The 24,642-nt window shown below is 43.5% G+C and overlaps 1 long non-coding RNA gene across 4 annotated transcripts in view; it reads left to right on the top strand.

Moving 5' to 3' along the window:
• LOC125442530 overlaps positions 1-23,466 on the top strand; it is an 80,095-nt gene extending 56,629 nt beyond the window's left edge. For 3 of the 4 annotated variants that reach the window (XR_007246008.1, XR_007246005.1, XR_007246007.1), the window contains 2 exons: positions 5,827-5,922; positions 19,929-23,466. This is a non-coding gene — a long non-coding RNA (uncharacterized LOC125442530). The remainder of the gene's footprint in view (positions 1-5,826; positions 5,923-19,928) is intronic. The other variant, XR_007246006.1, reaches the window with a different exon arrangement.
• Positions 23,467-24,642: the final 1,176 nt, after the last annotated feature.

Below are 24,642 nucleotides of genomic sequence, written 5' to 3'. Positions count from 1 at the left end.
TTAATATAATGTAAAATAATAATATTCTCTAATGCTTGACTAGATTGTACAGGCAATCAAGCTATCTGGGGCAGGACCAGATTTACATGTTTGAAGGGGGGAAAAGTACAATTTTTAAAAAATTTACATTACATACATATTTTTTCTTTATATAATCTGCTGCCACTGTCCCCCTCTGTGTGCTGCCCAGGGCAGGTGCTCCCCTTAGCCCTACAAGATCCAGTCCTGATCTGGAGTGCAGGTATGAGCTCTCCTTGTTGGGACAGTCTGTTGATCCACATGGGCATCAATTTCATCAGATGCAAAAGTGTGATGCTGGTGCCTGTCCTCCGTCCTGTATTTTTCCATAGGTAAAAGAGACAGAAGCTATATTATGCATCACTTCCATTTATTTCAGGAAACCTGTGCAGGAGAACCTCTAGACCAGTTCTGTTCTTATTTTTAATTAGAATGACGGTAGAACTGGGAAAAGACTCTGTAAATATTGCCCCTCTGTTCTTGACAAAGGCCATTTACCAGGCAAGTTGCCTTGTTAGAAAACAGTGTACCCAAGTGACATAATTCCCGCATCACCATGTTTGTGCGAATTTATCTTTCCTTGCTTGCTCTTTGGTTGACCTGGATGCTTAATGAAGGAATCTGTTGTTATATACCTGTGGAGGATCAGCCAAGCAGCCTTAATGGGCAGGGTTGGACCACGTCTGCTGTAAGTCTTGCCAGCTCTGGAGTTTTCCTTCAGCCACAAGATTTAACATGTGTATAGAGATAGATTTCATGAAAACATGGGGTTCTGTCTGTGGCTGCATCTGCTCCATTATATTAGGGAAAGTGCAGCATTTTGATACTAATTGCAGTGAAACAGTGATGTGTTCACCCTGTAATTGACTTAATGAAGTTCGTATGAAACTTCTGAAGTAGTCCTGTAATAGGGCTCCCTATTGAGACCGTGGTGGGTGGGAAGGGTGAAGCTGCTGCATTACAGATGTAACGTGGCAAAAGGGGGTCAAGAACAGATGTGACAGTATTGTTCCTGGCATTATATTTGAAAAACAAAACTGTACCACACACCCTCATTGTATTCCCACTCTCAAAACAAAGGGATTTTTTTTTAAAAAAAATCCCAATTAAACTTGTTTCTGGGGCTAGTATAAAACCTCTTCAGTCCAGGAGAAATATACGCTCATTGGTTCCCCTTTCATAAGAAATCCTGTTCATTACATCTGGTTATTGGCGGGAGGAACAGGCAAGGATACTAATGAGCCTGGGAATTAAAAGGTAATCTTCAGAAAAATCTGCAGCTGTGCGGTCTCAGAAGTGTCCCCACCTTTGTACATCGTAATTATTGCCATTTGTTATTTAGATAGATGATTGAAATTAGTGATGGGCAAATGCCTCTGTGCTTAACCTGTCACTTGTCTCATTTTTGTACTCACCTGTGTTGAACACTCAAATGGCTGGATGAGGTACTTGCAAGTGTTCAATAGGTCTACTCGCAAAATGTGAAAGTGTGAATCAGAAGACCAAGAACATTTTAGTCCTCTGTTGGAAGAGTCATATCTCATAGCAGATAGTACCCCCCACCACACTTCTATGACTTCTGGCATGCTAGAAAGTGACTGTGGAGATTTTGTGACTCCTTTTAAGTGTGGCTGAGAAGGAGTCTGTGCCTGACTCAAAAAATAACGAGTTCTTCAAGTAAAGGACATTCATTTTCTGAGCACTTGTACTTGAAGAATTTCAATCAGTTCAATCCTAAACAGAATTACTCCAGTCTAAGCCAACTGTGCAACCCAAAAGGGCAGGGGGGAAGCTACAATGGAAGCGGCCGAAGGGTTGTACCGGCGCTCGAACCACCAGCACCATGCAAAATGGCATGGATGCCAGCGCTGAGGGATTTAACCCAATGGCAGGGCACTGTGACACAGGAACTAGGAAGTATTCTTCTATGCCATTGTTCCTGCACTGCAGTAGGCTGCACATGCAATCTAGGGGTGTTCCTGGGGAAGAGCTGGCTTTAGTTAGCTCCCAAAGGCCTTTCAGCTCAGGAACAACTCCTACGCTAGCAGCTGATTTGCACCACTGAAAAGGGTGACATGAGTCAGTCTTCCCAATGGGATTTTTTTCAGACAGCCAAGTTTTTCCAACCCCCCCCCCCCCCCGCTCACGCCACTTAAAACCCCATTGAAGGCAGTGCTGGTACGCTGCTGTGGTGCCACCAGAGGCGTAGCTCCAAGGGGATAGAGGGTGCGTGACGCACCTTTCCAGGGCGTGGCGGGGGCATTCCGGACGGAGGATGCACCTGTGCACGGGGCGCTTCCCCCCCTTGCTACGCCTCTGTGTGCCACCCATAACTTCAGTTAAGATTGCACTGAATATTACAACCTAAAAGATTCTAGGTACCATACAGAAATAAAATTAACTGATTCCTGCCCAAATGCTCACAAACATCTGCTTATTGTGCTAACTTCCCATGTGCAGCAGTTGCCCCACAGATTTAGAGACATGGCTTAAATGCTTTGCATAACTCCTCCCTATTACTAGCAGAAGGAATAAATTATACAAAAGAAACAAATGTCTTCTAGATTTTTTTAATGCATAATTTATGGAAGCATAGTTCTACTTTTCTTGATGTAGAATCTGTTAGTGTTAGTCAGATCTTTTTTTCTTTTTTAGTGCAGAGAATACGCAGGCCTACCTAGGCTTTATATACTTCTTGATTTATTTGCTCAATGTAAAAGGTGCCCCTGGTCATGCTGTGAGAATCACTATAAAACCAGGGAATGTATTAAACTTTAACTACTGTAATCCTAGATAATACAGTTTGTTTTTACTGCATCTGTGTCAGAAATTATAATGGGATCGTTTTGCTGATCAATGATCGCCACATTCAGAAAGACTAGGACTACTGTGATCCAAGGCAGTGAAACACAAACCAGGCTCTCTGAAGCCGTCGAGGGTATCGCTCCAAAGCGTCCTCTCCGTACCCGCATTAACCCGGCTCCTTGGTACACCGAGGAGCTGAGGAAGATGAAAAGGGAACTGAGACGGCTTGAGCGAGGGTGGCGGCGGGTACTTGACGAGGGGTCAAGACACTCATATTGATCGTTTATGAAGTCCTATGAGAGTGCTGTGAAGGAGACGAAGCGGGCATATTTTGCTTCCGGGCTTATTGAATCTGCTAGTTCACTTCCAGCACAATCTGCTTCGTGTAATTCGGACGCTGACTTAATCTCTTCGGCAGGTCCGAAAGAGACTGATTTGGCATTAGGGCTGTGAGGCTTTTGGCGGTAACTACTTCATTATCATTAAAGTCCTGACCCTCCTCGCCAATCCTCCCCGGCTATCCTTATTGATAATGGTATGTGAATCCAGAGGCCCCTCAGTCAGCCTTTATCCTTTTCTTACCGACCACTTCAGCTTTCATTTGACCTAACGAATATGGTGATCCCGGATGCTGTAACATCTACCACTTGTCCTTTTGACCCGCGTCTCTTCCTGGTTGGTGGTGCCTGCAGGGAGGAGCTTCGGAGCCACCTGTTGGATATAGTCAACTGCTCCCTTGAGTAAGGAGTTTTCCCTGGTCGGGCTTAAAGAGGGCAGTGGTCCAGCCTCGGCCTCCTAAAAAAAAGACCATTCCTAGATCCTGGAGATCCGGCCACTTACCACCCAGCTTCCAATTCTACCATTCTTGGGCAAGGTAATTGAGCGAAGCGGTGGCTGCTCAGCCGCCCCCAGCGATTCCTGGATGACACAAACGTACTGGATCCCTTCCAGTCTGGCTTCCGCGCTGGTCATGGGACCGAGACGGTGCTGGTCACTGTTGTGGACCACCTCCGACTACACTTGGACAGAGGCGGTTCGGCGCTGTTGGTGTTGTTAGATCTCACCGCAGCGTTCGATATGGTAGACCACGACCTTTTGGTCCACCGCCTCACTGGTATCGGGGTTCGAGATTCAGCCTTAAATTGGCTGATCTCGTTCCTCCGAGATCGGGGACAGCAGGTGGCATCGGGGGGTGAGATCTCCAAGCGTCGCCCCATTATGTGTGGGGTGCCGCAAGGAGCGATACTCTCCCCGATGCTTTTTAATATCTACATGCACCCCCTGGCGAGTCTAGTTCGGAGTTTTGGGCTGCGGTGTCATCAATACGCTGATGACACCCAGCTCTTGTTCACAATGGAGGGCAGCCCGACCTCGGCCCCTGATGCTCTCCAGCGTTGTCTTGATGCTGTGGCTGGTTGGTTGAGTGCAAGTCGGCTGAAGTTGAATCTACTAAAGACGGAGGTGCAACCAAACAGGGCCGAGGGGAGTGTCCGGTGGCCTTGGCCTGCCTACCCTTGCTTCTTGGCGAGGCGTTAAAATTAACTTTGTCCGCCAAGAGCCTGGGGGGTGACTCTGGATCCATCTTTATCATTGGTGGTCCAGGTCGCGAGACAACCCAGGCAGCTTTTTACCATCTCGCGGCGAGCCGCGACAGCTGGCGGTATCTCTCCCGTTCTGATCTGGCCGCATGATTATGCCACGGTCACCTCTAGTTGAGCCTTCTGCTTAACTTCGCTCTGGCAGGGCACAGCAACTGGCCATGATCGAGGAAACTGAAACTCGTACATTGCAAAGTCGGCCAGACTCACCGGAGCAACAGCGGGGACCGGATTACACCGGTCCTGTACCAGCTGCACTGGCTGCCGATCGAGGACCGGTTCATGTTTAAAGTGTTGGTCTTGACCTTTAAAGCCATTCGCGGCCTTATTTCATATCCCTAAGAGACCGTCTCTCCCTATATAAGCCCTTCTAGGCCCCTCCGTTCGCCGTGGGTGGACCTACTGGTGAGCCCTGGCCCCAAGGCGATCCGTTTAGCCTCTACAAGGGGCCAGGGCACTTACGACTCTGGCCCCTACCTGGTGGAACAGGCTTCCAGGTGAGATCAGGGCCCTGCTTGAGTTACAAAGTTTCCGCAGGGCCTGTAAAACGGACCTGTTCCGCCAGGCGTTTGGCCAGCCGGGATAATATCAACTGCAACAAAAAGCAAACTTCTGGCCTCCCGTGGGTTCATAAAAGGGGGAATAGAATAGCTGAAGCCATCTTTAGTCTAATATTTTATGTATTTTAATTAATTTATATATATGATGTTTTAACTTTTTATTTTGTTGGAAACCGCCCTGAGCCTTCGGGGAGGGCGGTATACAAATACAATAAATAAATAAAATAAATAAATAAATACTGATGCTTGAACAGTGTCTGCGCTGCTATAAGCTTCTTCATCAAATTATAAAAATATATGGGTTTATATGTGATTACTGGACTTTGTAAAGTTTGGGCTTGTGTTTGCTACTCACTCTTCTGTGGAGATTAAAATATATTTATAAAACTGAGAACTAGTATGGGTGTTGTATTTGAAATACTCTGATCTCCCGATAAAAACCTCCTGGTCGTTCCTGGCCCCAGAGATGTGTGATTGGCCTCAACCAAAGCCAGGGCCTTTTCTGTCCTGGCTCCAGCCTCTATGACAGATACTACACCTTGGTGTACATAAACTCAGTACTTGAGTCATAAACAAATTATTTACAATTGTGACAATTGATTTATAATTGTGACAGTCCCAATCTTCACTTCTTCTAATGATCAATCCAGGGATATTTAAATCCAACAGGTGAAGTAACAAGAGGTTTATATAGAGGCTTTTTAGAGGCTATAAAACCTCCCGATGTGGTTTTATTTCGTATTCTTTGTCAAGCCAATTAGATTATGTCAATAGCCTGAAATAAATTGATATTTCAAATGCAGCTCTCTTCTTAAAGTCTTAAAGTTGTTCTCTTGTGTCAGCAGGTTCTATTCAGAGAGCTTCCAAGGCAAAAGAGAGCCAGTGCAGGCTCCATCACGTGGGTGCCATGTGCTCCTGATTGTTCCCTGCTCCCTCTGAAGGTAGGCCACAGCACTTTGCACCAACCAAAGCTTCAGCGCTCTTGTTAAAACATTAAGCAGTTAACTTGAAAGGGAAAGGAGGAAACCATCTCTTCTGCTATGGTTGGTCACGGGTAGGAGATGCCCGACTCCATTTTTTATCTTTGCAGTTAGAGGGTTGTCCAGAGTTATTCCCAAGAAAGGAAAGTTGCACCTCCCAATTCAGTTGAAGGTAGAGTTGCCAATCTTCAGAGGATGACAGATTTCCTACTAACTGATCCTCAGGTTCAGTTCATTAGGAGAAAATGGCTGCTTTAGAAAGTGGATTCTATGACATTATACTCAGTGGCAGGTTCGCACCCCTTCGGCAGAACCAGTGGTTAAAATGGTGCTTGTAAACCACCAGTTGTTAAATTATTTGAATCCCACCACTGAATATACCCCGTTGAAGTCCCTCCCTGCCCCAAACTCTCCTCTCTTTAGGCTTCACTCCCAAAATCTCCAGGTACTTCCCAACTCTCAGCTGGCAACTCTAGTCAAAGAAGAGGATGGGTGCGTGGGTATCCAGCTCACGGAACACAGCTGCTGTGAGAAGCCTTGGAAATATTTTGTTTCACTAATAAAACTCAAAGCATATGTCCTGAATTAATTTTCACCATGGGCGTAACTCAAAGTTTTCTTTCAAGTTACTTTTTTTTTTTTGGTGAGGGCACTTAATACTTTACACATTTGAAAACTTGACAGCTATTGTTGCTGATGCCTTTTGCCTCTCGGCTGTAATCTCGGACTGCATCGCTGTCCTGTCTTTTCAAATGCAGACTTAATCTGCAACAGTTTATTTAATAAAAACTGGCATGAGGAACTGGAGTCAGCCACCAAAGACTATACCTTCCAAATCTGGAGCTGGAGCAAACCTATTTTTGTAGGGAGATTTTTTAATACATCAGTGATCACTGTTAATTTCAGTTCTGAATTCAGCCCTTGTTTTCTCTGTCCTTCCCTCCTTGAAACACAAGACCAGCCCTGTGAAAGAGATTCCATGCATTCTGGCTCTCTGAAGTCTGATTTACATGTTCATATAATCAAACAGTGACTGCAACACCCAGTGATAATTTACATGTGTGAATGGGCAACATATCTTAAGTTCCTTCAGTCAGCTACCAGCCATCTACGGCTGCTTCCTATAGACACAGCCATCAAGTATAGATTGCAAACATTCCTCTCTCTGCCTTCTCCTAAAATTCCAAATGTTTATAAGACACAGAACATACTTTTGTGGAAAATATACTTTTGTTTGTAACAAAAATGTGTTTTTCATTGTAAAACATTTTATTTCCTTTTATGAAAGCTTGAAACATTAGGGATTTTGGAATGTCCTTGAGAACCTCAAGAATTTTTCCTTCAGTGTATATTTTGTCATTTACAATAAAGCTATCAGGAAATGAAATCTAATATGTGCCTTCTGCTGTGGAATCTTCTCTGGAATTCCAACAAGAAACAAGAAACATATATCTCTTTCACCCTTCTATTCTTAACACAAAAGGCTCATGCATAATTTTGGTTTGTTTTCATTTTTTAAAAAATCATTTGTTTTCATTATTTTTGATATTGGAGCTGCTGCTGCTGCTGCTGCTGCTGCTGCTGCTGCTGCTTCTTCTTCTTCTTCTTCTTCTTCTTCTTCTTCTTCTTCTTCTTCTTCTTCTTCTTCTTCTTCTTCTTCTTCTTCTTCTTCTTCTTCTCCCCCCCCTAGCCTCTCTTCTTTTCCTGTCTCCATCTCTTCTTCCCAGTCAGAAGCAAAACTACCTTTATCTCCCACACTTTCCTCCTTCTGTACCCCTGGCAGCCTCTGTTTGGGAAAATTATGGCCCAGTTGCATGATGCCAGTTGCCAGGCTGGTGCCAGTTGCAGAGTGGGGAACCTTCACAGACTTGTGAGTGGCACTTCATTTCCCCCTGTATAATTTTTTCCACTCTATTTCATCTTTCCCTTCCCAGCCTGCCTAACCAATTCACTGGATGCTATTTTCTTCACATTGTTCAGGTAGGCTATGGGGCATTTCTTGTGCCTTGCACAGGCTGTACATTATTTCCCGGGTTCCACTAGGGCTTCAGGCAAGCTGTGAGTGCCTGGGGTAGACCAAGCCAGATGCTGCTTCCTGCCTTGTGGCTGGGGTGGCTGGGGTAGACCAAGCCAGGTGCTGCTTCCTGCCTTGCCTCAGTGAAGCTGAGCACAGCCTTGGGTGGGCCAGGTGGCCTCAAGCAGAACTTGTGTGGGGCAGTCTTGGTGCTGCCTTCTCTCTCAAATTGTGTGGAGTGGGCCAGGTGCAGCTGCCTCCTGTACCTGAAGTGGGCCAATGATGCATCCTGTCTTAGGCAGGGCAACCATGGCCTCCTCCCTTGCCTCAGACAGGACCGGACCAGACAGACCAGGTCTTGCTATTTCCCTTGGGTTCAGCCAGGCTGGGCATGGGCTCCTCAGATGGGCTGGGTGCAGCCATCTCCCTTATCTCCCTTTCTTAGGGTTGCCAGTTCTGGGTTGGGAAATACCTGGAGATTTTGGGGGATGGGGTCTGAGTAGGGTGGGGTTGGGGAGGGGAGGGACTTCAACACTTAAGACCTGCTCTGTCTTGTATTTTGTTTTATTTTTTTCCTGATATGCCTAATAAAGGTCAGTTGAAGTTGAAGCTGAAGTTGACTTCAGTATAATGCCTTCCAAAGCAGTGCTTTCAAAGCAGCCATTTTCTCCAGGTGACCAATCGCTGTCAACCTGGAAATCAGGTATAATAGTGAGTTGTCACATCACTATTAGCCACTGGTGTGGGATTGGGTGGACGGGTTTCCTGTTCCAGGTTGAGGAACTCCTGAAGGTTTGGGGGTGGAGGCTGGAGAGGGCAGGAACCTCAGGGGACATAATGCCATTATGTCCACCCTCCAAAGCATCCATTTTCTCCAGAGGAACTGATTTCTTTAGTTTGGCAATTAGCTGTATATCTGGGGGATCCCCAGGTCCCACCTGGAGGTATCCCTACCCCTTGTGCGGAGCTCAGATGGACTAGGTGCAGCCACCTTCCCAGCTTCACATGGGGCTTGGGCAGGCTGGGCTTCCCTCCCTCCCCCAGGAATCAGATATGCCAGGCTTTTGCTGCCTCTCCTCTGGTTGGGCTCGGACAGGCTGGGGTCAGGTTTTTCGTACAGAACTAGTCTAGTCCAGATGTGGGAAGGAGACCATCAGCTCCTAAAAGGTATCCTGGAGCTGTTAGTAGCCAATAAGTCTTTCCTGTGAGGTAAATTAGGCTGAGAATGTGTAGTTGAGAAATGAGTTTCCATGATAGAATGAGATACAAAGTCCTAGTCTTAAACTCTAATCACTATACCTCTAATCACTAAACTCTAATCACAGTGGTTTGTGGGGTGGCTGCTGTTGAACAGTCAGTCCTAGGCAAGTCATTCAAGTTGCATGCTATCAAATTGCCAAGTGGTTGCTGTATTCCTCCCTCAAAGGACTGGAAAGAGCCCTGTTCCTCCTCCTGTCTTTTTCTGACAGAAACCACGTCTGGAATGCCTTCATAACCGTAGTAGTTGCATATCACTGGCCACTCAGGACATCCATTTCTTACAGCTACAGGTGATCTTTTCCCCATTTTGGGTATTTTAGCTCCCCTGCACTGTGTGTGTATTTTTTAAAAAAGATTTCAGATTTTTCTGCAAACCTGGGGTGTTTTTTAGGCTTGTAGAAAGATCAGTCTTATCCCTTCATGGATCCATCTCCAGATTTAAGTATCCTCAAATTTGTTCAGAATTAGTATCTACAAGTTGGACCCCTGCAAGACTTAGCAGGGGATCCCATCCCTCATCATCAAGCCTAGTGCAGCTCCAAGGCTCACTACCCTCCCTTGAACCCAGTGACAGCAGTGTCTGGGAGACACTCTGGGCTCAGTGTGGTCCCAGCATCCTCTGCTGTGGTAACTGGACCTGGAGTTGCTCCCAGTGTCCTCTGCCATGGCAGCCAGACCTGGAGTGGCTCCTGGAATCCTCTGCTGCTGTGGCTGGGCTCAGAGTGACTGGGGCTGCAGCAGCTCTGGGCCAGGAGTCATTCTTGGTGTGCGCTGCTATGGCAGGTGGATCCAGAGCTTCTCCTGCTGTCAGCTACTGCCAGGTGTACAGGTAACTGCATTGTCTGCAAGTGTGCAGATAATGCTGTTTTATTTTGGGGAAAATTTAAATCCCCTATAATATTTTCTGCAAACTTGGGGAGTGAGATACCTCAAGTTTGTAAGGAAATCTGTTTAGTTGCATGGCCCCAGTCTGTGTATTTAGATAGGGACCCCACATCACTATTATATAGATGATTATTGTATTATTTCCTCTATTATACCCCTCCTCAACCCACCCCCTTATATCTGCTTCCACATGGAGATTTTTCTTCCCTAGTGCTTCAAATTCTAGTTCTAAAATACTGTGATTCAGTGCACCCTGGGAAAGGTAATTCCTTAGGATTTATTCTGATAGCAGCAGTAGCAATAAGTGACTTCAGTCCTAAAATATAGCTTACTATGGTAAAGATGGAAAGCCTCGATGTTACTTACATTTTCTTCCCTTCTCTCTTACTCTTTCTGATCTCTGAGAACTCTTAATCAACCAGCAGGGCACCAGAATGATAAAAATATGGGTGTTAACATTGGCATCAGTCCTTCATTTTAAACTTTTGATTGATTATAATGACATCAATTCAGATTGCTTTTCCAGTTTATTATTTGTTTAGTTAATAACTGAATGTGTATCCCAATACAATACAGTACAAATTATGTTTGGCTCAGAAAGTGCATCTTTGTTGCAAGATGCGCTGCAAATGTGTACAAATAACACAACAATGGTAAGAGGGAAAGAGCTTGTAAAAATCTAAAGTTTTAAAAAGAGAACTTACTTCCATATGTTTACTTGTAATTCATACGAGTGCAGTTTTCATGTTTAACTTTGTGCTTTCAGGATTATAACTGACCCTGTGTTTTTTAAAACTGATGAATGCATGACAATGGTATTGGTGTCATTAATGAAGAAGGTAACACAAAACATCCAAGATATTGGGGTATTTCTATCTAAATAAATAATGGCAAAAAAGATGAATATGCTTAACGTCACTATGGCTGTTTTATACTAACCTCAAAGTTAGGATAACAATCACTATTTCCCCCCAAAATCTAGGAGATTGTGAATTGAATTAAAAAGTTGCCCCTCATAGTGAAAGTCTTAATGAGTTACTTTATGACAGAGTAAATTTGTCAACTTAATCTACTTCACAAAGTTGTTCTGAGAATGAAATTCGGCTAGGAGAATCCAGATACACTATTTATATCGATTCAATCTGACAACTGACTAGCAAAGTCTGTTTTACCAGTACAGATATGCAGTCAAAGCACAATGAAATCAACAGAGAAACTTGGCATACAATTGCACTGTAGCAGAACTAATGGTGTAGGGCGGTTGGGATTTTTTATGAACACTGAATGCTAGGCCAAGGAAACCAGAGTTAACCAATAAGATGATGATTGAGACATTCAGCTAAATAATCTCCCAGAGTATCTTCCCACCACAATGGTCCATGATGTTATTTTATTATATTCTTGCATGGGGACTAGGGGGGAGAGAGAGAGAGGCAGACAATATAGGTTAGGGGAGAGAGGCAAGAAGGACTCATAACTGTGTGCATTAATGAAAAATCTGTTCCATTGCCCCTTTCCCACCCTATGGAGGTTACTTCTCCCCTAGTTACAGAATTGTCTTCTACTTTTGTCTGTTTTTGTTCAAATGTCTGGCTGTCTTTCTGTCTGTCCCACAAATCCCTCCTTCTTGCCTCTGTGTCTCTGCCTCTGCCCTCCCCTCCTCCCCCTCCCTCCCTCTTGTCTGACTCTTTTTGTTCTTCTCTGCTTGGGATTTTGTGTGTTAATAGTAGCAAAATAAAAGCGAGTTAGACTATCCCAGGCAATGAAGCCCCGCCTGTGTTTAGAATCTTATTGATGCTTAAGAAGTCCATCTTGGGATGATCGGTGCGTTCACATCTAAAAATCTTGAGTCTGCATGTATTCAGGGTAAATACCAACTGTCTTTTCTTAGACTCCAAGTCCTGTTTCTTGGGACAGATGAGTCAAGGAGGAGATTAGCAAGGGAGGGTTGATGTTTAAGTTATATCTTTAGATTCTGCCTCACCCTGTCTCTTAGGTTTGAGGCAGCAATAATAAGTCTCATTTCTCTGCCTGTCGACTGAAAAATAAAACACATTAGTGTGTATGTGTATCTCTCGTATATCAAAGGAAATGACTTAGAACAGACTGTCTTAATTAGTCTGCAAACAGCCTCCTGAATCTGCATGAAGTGATACCAATAATCACAAAAAAGGGGAAAACACATTTTATCTTTCCTGCTAGTGAATCAACCCTGCCTCTGATGGCAGCTGCTATCCACACTTTGCTGTGTTACCCAGTTTGGCACATGTAGGCTTCAGGAAACCTCCAGGTGGTAGCTAGAGATCTCCTGGGATTACAACTGATCTCCAGGTGACAGAAATCAGTTCACCTAGAGAAAATGGTCACTTTGCAAGGTTGGACCCTATGGCATTATACCCACTCCCCTCATGCTCCGTTCCCCAAATCTCCAGGTATTTCCTAATTCAGAGCTGGAAGCTGTACATAGACTCCAGCAATACAGGTGGAATCCTACGTTTATTCTAGGTTGTATCCACTTAGCATATTAAATGCTAGGGTTTTGCTTGGGTGCTTGCTGGCATGCCAGTTATGTAGGAAAGTAATGCTTGATTCCCCCTTCCATGCCACTCAAGCTTGCTTGCTATTTTGTGACTTTCATCCATGTTCTAATAAGAATTTGATGCTATTACTGCTATTTGGATTTTATATAAATCTTGCATCTAAGGACTGGTTCATCACTTGACACCAGCGGCATCCAATGGAGACTTGCATGCATGAATGGCTATCATGGATCTATCGCTACAAAGAGTTTGAAGAGGTGAATGAATAGTGATATACTGTGATATATGTTTATTTGCAAATTAATTTGCTGACCATGGAGGAGACCAGCTAGTGTCAGCATGTGAAGCACTACCAGCTGTCCCCAAACCAAATGGCATCCAACTGCTACACTCCTTTACCCAAGGATCATGGCTTTGGTTGAGGACAGCCAGACAATGACAATTTGGGAGGGCCTGTAGCACCAGGATCATACATGTGCTTGGTACAGACAACTGAAGTAAATGGGCTTAGAAGGGTAAAAATGCCTACGTCCGCACAGCAAGGCCTCAGATTCAAGCTGTGGCATTTTCAGATCCAAAAGGGTTCCTAGGAGGTCCCCCTTCGGACAGAGACCTGCTTAAGCAAGATGACTGCATTGTGTCTCCTCCCAGAGCAAATCAGTAGCTGAATATGGCCATTTAGGTTGTCTGCAGCCTTTCATCTGTTTCTCTTTGTCACTCTGCATTGGGGCAGGGGAGTGGATAGAAAACCTTTTGCTAGGGCCACAACGTGTTGTGCTTCCTTGTGCTGGTTTCTAGAGCGGGACAAATATATTGTTTTTCCTTTCTTTTTCGGTCATTTTGGTCCACCTATTTGTGCGGCTGACTTTGGTGTTGTTTCTTTTACATTAATTAATTAATTTTTAGGCAATGTAGACCATATAACACTGATTTGCTGATGAGTAAACAACCCTGAAAAAAGAGTTGATTGTACAGGTAACGTTTGACAGAAAGAAACAGGCAGCTGCACAAAAGGAGGACTCCTGGGTTTCATTTGCACGCAAGAGCAAACTCAGATGGCCCTATTCAAATTGAACCGGCAAGCTAACAACATTGGATTGCGTCCCAGGACAGGGTTTCACCTGTTGAGCTGTTTTCCATCTCCCAGTGTTCTCAACCCTCCAGTGCCACATCTATTTAGGGCTCAGCCCAGCGGAGCAAGTCTGTCAGCATAAAGCATCAGGGGTTTCCTCTGTTCTGTGGGCAACTTTTTTGCACTTTTCCAGGGTTACTAGCTGCAAGTCCCAGGAGGGAGCCGTTCGCTACCTTTCTTTCCCAGCATTGGCAGAATCAGTTCATTCTTAATCACCGCCGTCCTCTGAGACAAGGGCTCCGGTTGCTCTTGGGAACTGCCACGCTCTGCCGAGCATGATCAGGGAACCCTCCAGCTGTTCTGAAAAGAGGGAGGGTGGGGGAAAATACATGTTCCGCCTTGTCTGTGGAGAGAGAGACAGAGAAGACAAAATTAAAAAGAGAAGAGCTTGTAGTTTCTGGTGATGGGGTTGTTGACAGGTGCACCTCTCCTGTGATGGGACGACAAGGGCTATTCATGGCAGCCACGGGATGTCCCAAGAAGGAAGGGAAGGCGCCAAACGGATCAGGGAATGGGACTCCTCCCCCTCATTACCCCAAGACTGTGAATGAACTGGCTTGGAAGGAATGAGTGGTAGCTGGTCAAAAAATTATATCTGACCTTCCCATTAACAGCAAACTCCAAGGCTGCCAAGGAATAAAATATGCAATGATAACATCACCCCCAAAATAATAATGTAAAAAATGAACGATTAATCCAATAAGCTGATCAACAAGATGACGATAGCATAAAACAAAGCAAAAACATAAATCAACATGTGATTAAACACTTGGGAAATCCAAATCAGCAAAGAAGGTGCCAGGTGAGGCCACCGAGGAAAAAGCATTCTGCGAAATGGGGCACCTCCACTTTAAAAAGACCCATCTCCAGTTAGGCTCCTTTAACATGTGAGGTTCCCAGAGAAGAATTCTGTAAGAACCTTTTATTAACTGGGAACATGAAAATTAAATCTGTGGTTAAACCCTGCCTTGGCAAGAAAGCGAAAACACTGTATTTATCTGTTGTGGTGGAATAAGATTGTGGGATTCCTGAATTTATCACCTACAGGTCTTTGAGCTTAAGATCTAATAAGAATTACTTTGAGGTTATTTCCCTTCACGCGTGTAAGTTGTTTTCTTTATCTGTGCTTGTTCCCGTGAACAATTGTGAACAATTGTGATTTGATGACTTTGTGAAATGATGACCTACACATGTGATTGTGTCATCTCAGATATTTTCGGGGTTTGCACATGAGCCTGTGGAGGTCTTGCTCTGTGTGTCTCTGCTGAAGTGGAACAAGTAAGCATGAGTGTCAAGGGCCTTTTCTGTAGTGGCCCGTTGCATTTGGAATGTTGACTTCTTTATTCTTCATGACCAGTGGGGAACTAGCGCCACTGAGCAACATTGCATATAAAATATGAAAGCTTTACTCTGATATGAGATCAGACAAGATCCTCTGAAAATAGATGCAGGCAAAATGTCAGGAGAAAATGCTACTAGAACATGTGTGAACCAATCCCTGTTTGAATTTAGATGCATCCCATATATTGGGGTGTGTGTGTGTGTGTGTGTGTGTCTAAGCACCATCTCCTTACTACCGCTTCCAGTCTAATGCCTTTCATATAATTTCATTAATCGTGAAAAATAAATTTATGTATTTCTTTGTGATATTTATTTATTACATTTATACCCTGCCTATCTCTACAACTCAAGGTGGCTTACAATAAAACATTTATTATTTATTTGTGATATTTATACCCCGCCTTATACTAGCAACTCTAGGCGGCTTACGAAGGTTTTAAAAAAACAAAAACCACAATGAAAACATAATTATGAAAATGTAACAATTAAAACAACAATACAATTACATTAAAATAACCCCACCCCACCAGCCCCAGACCAGCAGCTATAGAGGGGGTTCCCAGGAAGGCCAACGAAATGCCTGGGTGAAGAGGAAGGTCTTTGTGCCTAAACCTGTAAAGGGAAATGTCTATTTCTGCAATGATTTAATTCAGAGTTGCTATGAAAATGAGTTTGCCTCATTGGGCTCTGATAAAAATGGGTAAAATTTACAGTCCTGGCAGTAGCTCTCTAAGAATGTTTTTATTTAATCTCGAGGCCTCTATCTTGCAAGGTGCCAAATACTATTTACAAATATATATATATAGTTTTTTCTGTGGAGAACTGTGACTGAACTTGTGGCCAAACATATTGTGTAATTCAGCCTAGGGTTGTCAATTTCTGGACATTTGGGTTGGACCCTAGGGATATCAGTCTTTGAGGATGAGGGCCTCAGCAGGGCATAATGCCATTGAATCCAGCCTCCGAGGCAGCCATTTTCTCCAGGAGAACTGATCTCCATAGTCTGGAGATCAGTTATAATCCAGGCCCCATCTGGAGGTTGGCAACCCTAGTTCAGCCATTAAACCTATGTCATAGGGCTAAATAATTAAGATAAAATGAACACGGGGAATTCTATTTATGCCACCCTCAACCCCTTGGAGGAATGGGGGCAATGTGGCTTTCAAGAGGTGGGCTCTTCCCTACATTAAGAAAACAATCAAACATGGAAGTTGAATGCACATAAAATATAATTGAATTGTTTGTGACAGATTTATTATTTCTCTTTTCACCGTACATGCACAGTACTTACCACAGGCATGCACTAAGTCCTGAGTCATCATGTATGTGGGCTGGCTGGAAGCCTGGAAATTTGAACCTGGGAATGAGCCCCCAAATCTTAGGCTGTTTCTGCACGGCCGTAAGGGCGCCTCCACGCCGGCAGGAATTCCGCCAGCGTGGAAGTGAGTTGAGGTCGTCAAGATGTAGAACCATGCGGACTCTTGGTGCCTCTGGAGGAAGCTTCAGACAAGGCGGCAGGCAGCTCTGCATGGAGCCGCCTCTTCCCCCCTTCCCTTTCCCATGTACCTCTTGTGTCGCCAGCGTCCTGCACCAGGCTCCTCGAGCCTGCCCGTCAGCTGCCCTCCAACCCTCCAGGGGTCGGAGGACAGCTGGTGGGAGGGACTTAGGAGGCCAGCAGGACGGCTACATAAGAGGTACATGAAAAGGGAAGGGGAAACAGCGTCGTTCCTGGCCGGCGCTGATTTGCGCGACCGCGCCGGCGAGAGAGACACTTTCCCCTCAAACAACAACCCTTTAAAGGGTTGTTGTTAGGGCGTTTTAAAGCCTGACGCACGCCCTGGGAGAGGGGGAGCGCAGTCAGGTCGGGCGCTTCGCTGCGTTGCAGCAGCGCCCGCCTGCAATACCAAGCTGTCCAGCGGAAACTAGGGAAGGCGGCGTTTTTACCGCCCCCAGGCCGTCGTTTTTGGCCCGTGCGGAAAGGGCCTTGGTTTTAAGACTAAACCTGAGATTGAGAGCCCACGGGTTCTCAGTAGCAACCATTTTTGGGACACTAGCTTTGGTAAGATGTCTGTGTCTGGTGCTGCTTGGCAGGCTGACTGTCTTCAGCTTATGTTCAGTTCAGACTGCTAGAGTATAGCAGTCCGTTAAGGTTCTGTTAGGCAAACATCGCAACTCTGATATCAAGAAGAATAAGCAGGCTGCTTGGAAGTACCAGTGAACAACATGTTCACAATGCATGTTAGAAAAGCTTCTGGAAGGATGGTGCTGCATATCCCACAAAGCCTGTCTTAAAGCTCAGTAGCATTATGCAGAAATTAAAATAGTACACTGTTGCTTCCGAGCCCTTTTCACTGATTACATGGGGAACAAATCATGATTGCTGACCTGACTTCAGACCTCTGCTTGTTCAGCTAAAGGTGTAAACACAGAGTGCCTGGATACACTGGCTACACAAAGGCTCTTTGCACAGTTCAGAACCCCACAAACAGGGAGTTTTCTAGTCCAATCTACAAAACCTACATGCATAACTCTGTACGATGCAAAAATTATCAGTGAGTGATTCCCCATGGTCAAAAAATCCCGTGATAAAAATAAAAATCCCGGTTTGGGCAAGGAGTCCCCATGGCTTCAGTGACGAACTTGGCTCCCTCCTGGCCCTGTGGCGCACCCTCATCTCACATTTTTCAAAAACCGGCAGGAAGGTGCAACTTTTTGAAAAACATGGGCCAAGGCCGGATCAGTGGGGAGACACAGAGAAAACAATTCGGTTTATTTTTCCCACCTTAGGGAGTGATGTGAAACATTCCAGCCAATCAGAGCTCAGTGGGCTGAGCACAGAGCGCGCAAAGCCTTTTTGTGTGCATGTCTGCTGGTTGTGACTACATGCATAGAGCTGTGTGCGTAGAATTTTTTGGGGGAAAAACTGTCCTTGCTGAAGCTCCTACTCTAGGATACCAGTGGATGACATTCAGGGACTGTCGCCGCTTCTATGAAGCTATGCAGGTGCAGAGGTAAAAAAGACTACCTGTGCTGCATGAAATTTAAAAAAAACAAGCAGAAGGGAAAGGTATTGTTCCTGCCCTGCTTCAACACAACAGCCAATGAGAACGAAGAACAAAAGAGCCGCAGAGCAGATAGTTGGTTTGTGGGAAACAGTTTCATTGTTTGATACCAGGATTAACTTTGAGCCCCTCAATAGACACATGCTGCAGTAGGGAGGGAGAAACTGCAATAAAAAGGTGCTGTATCTTATTGAACCAGGGGGAAAAAGGTTTATTTTTTCAGTGGGGATTCGCCCAGTGGCTGAGTAACATTATATTTGTGATGGAGCCAATAGCACCCCCGCAGGACAGTTTGAGGATGCAAAAATGGCAGATGGGTTGGAGTTGAAGCAACTTCTCCCTGTGCACTGACTGTGAACAGAAAGGCACTGATGTTCTAGGAGGCACAAATGATCCTTTCTTCACAAACCTTTTAAAATGTTTTGAGGCAGGAAAGAAAACGTTTCCTCCATGGAGGTTAGCATTGTTTTAACCCAAAATGTTTTCTTTTCAGCCTCAAAATGTTTTCAATAAATCCCCTGTTAAAATGATTCTCTGGGTCTGAAAAGTTTTGAAAACATCCTCAATTGCTTGTGCGATCTATTTACCATGTTTCTCATGTTTCTCTGCTTCCCTGAACTTCCTCCTCAGTGCCATTTTCTGAGCTCACTCAGTCCCCCCTTTTATTTGCAGCATTTCTCTGTTTGTTCTTTTATTGGGGGGGAGGATCTTTTGAAGCATTGAGTATACAAGGAGTAGAGAACGCAACACGAGGCTGTGAAGCATTAGAGCATCGATTCCATACAGAACAAAAAAAATGTGAAAAATCACGTAATGGAGGCCAGGAAATGTCAAGGGGGTGAGTGCAGACATGCATCATTTTAAAGGGGGGCGGGGAATTGAAAATATGTTAGAAATGTTTTAGGGGATTTGTGTGGAAAAGACCAATGTTAAATGCATGTCTTATGCAAAGGACTTTATAATGTAAAAATGTTCCTTTGACTGAATAAGCAGAGCCCAAGGGATGTGTCAATTCAATGCTGTGAAACTCCCCTCTTAGCCAAACTAAACTTCATATTTTCATGTTCAGCATTTGCCAGTTGTGGTCTGAATAACGTACACAAATTTCATTTCTTAATTAAATCTTAATGGCAGTATCACTGTGCACTTTTGGAGTAAAGGGCTTTTCTGCAGGCTTGACTTGCTTCTGATTTCTTGGCAATTTAACCACATTTGGGAAGCCTCTCCACACATGACTTTTCTAAGTATTCAGCTAAAAGTGAAACATCTTTATTGCAAGGAATACATGTGTCATTCAGGCACATTGATCAGAAAGTGTGGTTTGGCTGTGAGTGTGGATTTGTTAACAAACCCAGGTTTATTACCCTGTAATGAGTGAAAAAAAACCAACTTTTTATATAAGTGATTTAAGTAGAACAGCTAACAACAACGTAATGTGTGTAGGATTTTTGACTTGGCAGAGTATAATGCAGTCTTGGGAGACAATTATTCTACTTTAACATGTGAGGAATTGAAGTAGAAGGAAATTAATACAATTTGTTGTCCATCACTGATAATATGTCATAACAGAGATGGAGGCCATGAACCTTCCTTCACCAAATCTGCAATTATATCATATTGCTCCTTCCCCTTGATGCTGTTCTACCTTCCTGGTTCTTCTTCTAGGTTTGTGGCTGTAAACATCATGTTAATTTCATTGTTTTAAATAGCTTGCATTTTTTATTCTATCACAGAACTGATCACCAGTCTGCTAAGCAGCTGCAAGTTCGGAATTTCATCTGTGTCCTCTGGTCTGAAGCCATAAGCCGAATAAATGCAACCAAAACATTTGACTTGTACACCATACCTGCCTACAGGCCCAAAATGTTTGTTGAAATTTGGGCAAAGGAGAGAGAGAGAGAGACCATCCCGAAGAATGCTGTAACCTGGAGACCCTGTGATACATATCTCCATGGCAACAATGAGAACATGCAATTAGCACCCCATGGTAACTGAACAGCGTTACTGCTCAGAGAATGGCACCAGTTCTAATATACTGTTTTGGGTTTAATTTCAGTTTCCCTGGATTTGTGGCCTCCATAATCTTTCTGTATCATAATCTGCTCTGCTTCATACTCAGAAATGTTTTTGTGCTGCTTTACCCAGGAGCCACTTTGACTGCATAGCCCTGAGTGGGCCAGTTCACAGCATTGGTCTCTCCTGCTATATGGCTTCAGGCTTGTTTCAAATTTTTAAAGGGAAACACCATGGGTTGCCCCTTTTGAGGGTACTTCCAAGCTCGAGCCCAAATGTTAAAATAATCTGTTCTCAAGAGATAATTATGAAGTGTCCTTGTGAAATAAAACAAGTCTTCTACATTGTCCTCTGAGAAGAACAGGAAGCCTGTAAAATGTTGAAGCTTTAGCATGTTAAAAAGAATTCCTTCCCTTCGATTATGCTGAAGCTAATCTCCAACTGTTACATACATACATACACACACACATATATATATCTATAATTAGTTCAGTGATTAGTTTTACTAACGAATCCCTATTCCTGTCGCCCCCACCCCAGCTCCAGTGGATCATCTTGATGAGTACTACTAAGCAAACAGCGATGTTCGCACTGGAGTGAATCTGTTTAATCAATTAAGGCAATCAGTTTTGGTCCTTTGCAAATTTCAATTGTAAGAAGAAAACAAAGTCTTTCATTAGCAGGCCTGTAATCCAAGTAAATACTGTATAAATATATATTATCCTTCTGAATAATGAGAATGTATATTGGGCCACCGCAGCAGCCCAAGCACAGCATCAACAACATGTTCACTATTAAGATTAGAAGGGCATCTGGTGGTACTCCATTGTATATCCAATCGAGCTTGTCTTAAGCCAGCATCACAAACCTTGGTCCCTATTGATTATAATGAGAGTCCTGCTGTAAAAGTACCCCATTGCTAATGTTTCCCATCTTTCTGTTTACAGCCATGTCCATCCAGATGCCTTTGGGAAGCCCAGAAGTAAAGGCAACTGTCCCTTCAAGTGGTTTGTCAAATGAACTTTCATATTTAGATATATACTTCCTCTGAGCCTGGAGGTTCTATGGAGCCGTTCTGGCTAATAGTCCTATTGTCCATTAACCTGTCTACAAGAATTAGTGGCTGTTCACAAATAAAAAGGGGTGGATAGCTTGAACCTCCTGGGTCTGTTCCTGTAATGGTGATGCCTTCTTTCTGCACAAGGAGCCTTCCCTTGTCATAACGGGGTAAGGTTTTTTGGCACCAGGGAGGTACCACCATTAGTAAATCAACAGTAGATAGCTCCAAATAATTTTGTAAAATAATAAAAAAAATGGTTATCATTTGTGTAAAATAACTGCTGGATTAAAAAAGATTTAGTGTGGAGGTAAATTCCTGTAATTAGAACCTTTACCAAATGTAGCTGTCAAAATGAATGAGGAAAAAAAAATCATGCTAATTCGAACAGCATTCTGATCAGGGAATGAAACACTTCAGATAACTAAATTGAATTTCTAACTGGAGCTAAATTCTTCAGGTTGTGTAATTTTGGGAACCTTCTGCATGTACAGGTACTTAATTAAATTGAACATAATCTAATTTCAGAAGATTTTGATAAGCCATCATTTACTGTTGATAAAAACTAAATATATATTGTTATAGTAGAGTACATTGGAATGACAAAGCAGAGCGACACAATGTCCACATCCAGAAATATATCTCACCCCTTGTAAGGCTCTCCTTAATCCTTTTTTTTTAAAAAAGGTAGGGGTTCTTCTGAAATCCCCAGGGGATTTGGTGCTGCCGAAAGTATCTCAATGAAAAGATAGATTCTTGCTTTCTTGTCTCATACAAAGTGCAAGTATTTCCTTGCTTGCACTACATTTCTGGAACTATGATCTCTCCATAAAATAAAAATCAGTACATCAAATATTCACTAGCGCTGAAGAAAAATATGGTTAGCACTGTCTAAACATGGATTTTTACATATTTAAAAATCATTCATCCCCTTCCCCATGGAGTTTTGGTTTACTGTATAAGGCTGTGTTTTGAACTGTGTGTTTTAGCCAGCCCAGTCCTCACCCCATGAATGGTAAAATCGTTACATTCATGCCAAAGCAAAACAGGCTTTGAGACAGAAGAAGAAAACTTTTGAAAAAAAACCCTTAGATAACTGAATTCACCGTACATGATCCAAATTATTTATAATCATGTGATGTTTGTGGAGTTTTGTGTTGGACCTTTTCATGTGGCCAGCCCTCGTATACAGTCAATCATATAGCAATCCCTCCAAGAAGCTGACCTGAGCATGTTTTGCAAGGAAGGAAAAGGATAAATTCTTAGATTGTAACAGTGCTTGGTTGTCCTAGTAAGGGTTGCTGTGTGCATGCAGAATGTCTTGTTTTGTATTGTGTGCGTGTTTTTTTTAACTTCCAACAAATAAAATATTAACATGATTAAGAATTTAGATTGACATTTCAGGCAGAGAAGAACTGTAGGAGGTGACGACAGGCAGATGATGTGCGTTTGATCTGGTACTTTTCATCTGCGCCACCATTTTATCAGTGACTGTAGGAGTGAAACAAAATGGCGGTTGCTCCTACTGTGCCACAGTGATTAGATGGAGGTGTTAACATGGAAATCCTTGGGAGGACAAAAACTAAAGAAAGGGCTGTGACTAATAGGGAGGGGACGTTGGAATAAGGGATCAATTAATTCTTTTCACATTACAGATTTTTAAAAACTAGCTTGCGCAGATGAAAGCATGTGCCTTTTGCTTAGGGATTCTGCCTTTTAACCTGGCACTTCTGAGGAAGGACATCACAAAGCTAGAGAAGGTACAGAAACAGATGACTAAAATGATCCAGGAGATAGAGGACAAGAGATTGGGGCAAAGAAGGAAGGCGGAAAGGCTAAAATATTTAGAATTTATTCAATTAAGGGGAAAAGATGAATTGGGGAGGGGAATGACAGAGGTTTATAAAATTGGGAGCAGGGTGGAAAATGTATTAGACAGAAATCTTTCTCTGCATCTATCTAATAATAAAATTCAGCTGGGTTTAGGGTCGAGACAAGGAAGCACTTATTCACACAATGTTGGTTAGTTGCTGTTAAGAGCAGTTATGTAAGTGGTTTCCTAATTTGGCTAGTGTACCATGGATTATTGTGGGCATATTCTGACATAACCACCTCTGCATGTTATGGTTTCTCGGTGTTACTAAGATAATTCTTTCATGCCACAGAAAGGAAACCTTGCCCATTCTCTTTGTACTTTCTGACAACTGGGCAACATTTTCTGTTGATCTGTTCTATTTCTGTGAGAAGATGGGTGTGTCTGTCTGCTTCACAGAAGGACTCCTGTTTTGCCATGAGGCTCTGACGGCTGGTCTGAGTACCACAAACAGAACTGTCAAAGGAGTAACATGACTCTGTGATGTGGAACAAGGGACTTTAAAAAGAAACCCGAGGATTCTGGAGTTTCCTCATATCATGCTGGGAGGTTGTAGGGTGGTCAGCCCCAAGTAACAGCTTAGTCTACCCGCACATTTGGCTGGCCCTGATTTTGACCTTGGAAAAATCAGTCTCCCGACCAGTTAATGAGAACCTGTTGTGAAGAAAGATGGACCTTGTTATGCAAAAACCTGAGCTTGTTAGGTTTTTCTGGACTTTCTGTTCCAGCAGCCTCTTCTGATGGGACTTGCCCTTTCTGAACCAAACAGATGTAATTGTGTTAATAACCATTTTAAACATTCTTGGCAGTGATACAGATTTGCCTACATGACCCAGTGGTTTCAAAAGAGCCCGTTAAGAGAGCTGAACATCAGCTAACAAGGCACATCAGTACAGAGATCAGCTGTTGTTGGTGGCTCACCCTTTGAACAGGATACAGAAAGCTACAGAAAGAGGGCATCAGTGACTCTGGGGATCTGTAATAGAATAAGGAACCTTTCACCTTTGGGTCATGCACCTCACATCCCGTTTAAGTCAGTTACAATTAAGTATATGTCTGTTAATTCATATTTGCACAGTTTCAACACAGGCTTACAAGAGTTCTTTGGGGGATGAGTAAATGCAGCAGTTGTGCCACAGGAGAGCAAAAGGAGAGAGGGAAGGTGGCTGCCAATACATCTGGCAATAAGAAAAAGTATCTGAAAGGAAGGACTAAAAGTCTTGGAATTAACAAAAGATGATGCATGCAGATCTATTCAGCGATAGTGTTGTCTCTTCCACATTGTTGGGGTTAGGGGTGTGGTGGTGTGTCCCCCCCCCCCCCCCGTGATCTGGAAATCTGTGTAAAATTATTTGGCCCTCCCTCCATACCAGAGAATAAGTCTGATTTTGTTCTTTTCGTTTTACTTTAAAAAAGAAATTGTGTATATTCATGGTATTAAAAGATAAAACGTGTTGGTATTATACCATATTATACATGTATTTATGCATTTCTGAGTTTCTAA

This window comes from Sphaerodactylus townsendi, linkage group LG13 (assembly GCF_021028975.2).
Source record: "Sphaerodactylus townsendi isolate TG3544 linkage group LG13, MPM_Stown_v2.3, whole genome shotgun sequence".
Classification (NCBI taxonomy): Eukaryota; Metazoa; Chordata; class Lepidosauria; order Squamata; family Sphaerodactylidae; genus Sphaerodactylus; species Sphaerodactylus townsendi.
This window is presented reverse-complemented; position numbering and strand designations above follow the sequence as displayed.